The following is a 2,058-nucleotide window of genomic DNA, read 5'->3' as shown; positions in this document are numbered from 1 at the left end:
GAATTTTTCTGTTGGGAGGTTAAGGAATTTTATTTTGTGGGGAGGTTAAACGTGAATATTATTCATATTATTTTTTATTTCTGAGAGGTAGTCAGTTGTGTGTCTGCTCTTATTTACTTGATTTTGGATGTGGTTTGCGTCTGGCGCGACGCATTTACTAGCTTGTCACTCTTTCTTTCACAGGTCATCGGCAATTTATTGCTCTTTGTTGTAATTGTATTTGTTCCATTGATTGATTTTGTGCTTAATTTTGATTTGTGAGTGTGCCGCGAAAAACTGTTAGCAGTGCATCGCGATGTGCGGTGGGTGAGAGGGCTGACTCGAATAATTTGACCGATAATACTAGCGACAGTCAGTGCAATAGTGATAATCCTCTAATTACGGATAATCAGTGCGTGCCGATTACCAGTAGTGATTTTATTCCAGATGATGAACAAACAAATTCAATTGTGTCCTCTGTTAATTTAACGACAATTGATGACGCGGCGCGTTCCGTTGCGGTGGGCGCTGCCCGGTTTGACGCGCCTGATTTGCGGAATTTGCGTAGCGAACGGGTAAAGGTTTCTAACGAAGGTGAGCAATGTACACAGAACGCGTCAGATTTATTTGATTCCGTTGTAGTGACCAACGGAGCACATCCTATTAGCAAACCTTTTCGTGAATCAGACAATGACCAAATGCTTACGCAAAGCGTGACACTTGCAGATGCACTATCGCACAGCACAGGGAATACGGCGGCTGATTTTGGCATGGATCGAGTTGTGGCATTGTTGGTACGACTTAATGAAAAACAAGAGAACCTTAATGAAACTCTCAAACAGCGGAATGAAATACTAGATAACCATTTCAAACAACTTAATGAAAAATACGACAACCATTTCAAACAACTTACTGAATCGTGCAAACAACTTAATGGAAATCTCAAACAGTTGAATGAAAAACATGACAACCTTAATGAATCGAACAAACAACTTAATGAGGGTTTCAGACAGTCGAATGAAAAACACGACAGGTCGTTTAAACAAATCAATGGGGGGCTTGACACCTCTATTGAACAGCCTACTGTACAGATTACAGCCGTTGCCGAGCAATGTAACGAAGCTAAAGAACGGTTACGTGAGGAAATTATGGCTAGTGCTAGGAATGATGGTGAGGTGTTGCGTAGTACACGTGCAGCCACAGCAGAATCACTTAGACATGAAATTGGTGGGGTTGGTAGACAGTGTTCAGAAAACGCAACACAGTTGCGCGACGAGTTTGATTTAGTGTCACCAGAACTTTCACACACTCTGGATGCGAAGGTCGATAAGAGATTTGAACAACAGAACGGCCTAATTGACGAACGTTTTAAAGTGACAGAAATGAAAAATGTTGCAGCCTTTAGTGCGTCGCAGCATGCGCCACTTTCCGAACATTTCTCACATTCACACAGCCAGTGTAACTTTGGTGATTTGGAGAGAGTGCGTGTCTTGGATTCCGAGCAGTCACAGAAAAACAGATTGTTACACAATCCTGAACCTGCTCGGACATGTAGAGACGATAACTCTGATTGTAAGCAATTTTTATACGTGAAAAGGCTTGGGGTTTTTGGGAATGACGGAGCGCGGATACGCCCTTTGGACTGGATACGACAATTTGTTTTTGTACTTTCACCAGCTTGGCCTGTAATGCAGAAACTAGAACTGGACTGGATACAACAACTTGCTCTTGAATTTTCACCAGCATTGCCTGTAATACAGAAACCAAAATTTATTTGCAGTGCGTAAGTGACCTCAGGGGATTCATTACACTTCGATGAATATGTGCCGTAGCGCGCACAGGGCCCCGAGCCGTAGTAGTGCTCTTTAATCTTTAGTTTTCTGCACTGCTGCCTTCTCTTTTACTATCCTTTATATCTATGAAAACAGCTGTTCAACTATCGATCTATCTAGGATTAGAAACGTGTAAAGAAAACCCGATATGACAAGTTTTACCGGAAGTGACAATTTTCATTAGACACTCCACAACTACCAGCGTAATTTTAATGAAAGACAGAAGTGTAATCATCAGTATGTACAA

The sequence above is a fragment of the Schistocerca serialis genome, chromosome 2 (genome assembly GCF_023864345.2).
Source record: "Schistocerca serialis cubense isolate TAMUIC-IGC-003099 chromosome 2, iqSchSeri2.2, whole genome shotgun sequence".
Taxonomy (NCBI): Eukaryota; Metazoa; Arthropoda; class Insecta; order Orthoptera; family Acrididae; genus Schistocerca; species Schistocerca serialis.
Note: the sequence above shows the minus strand (reverse complement) of the source record.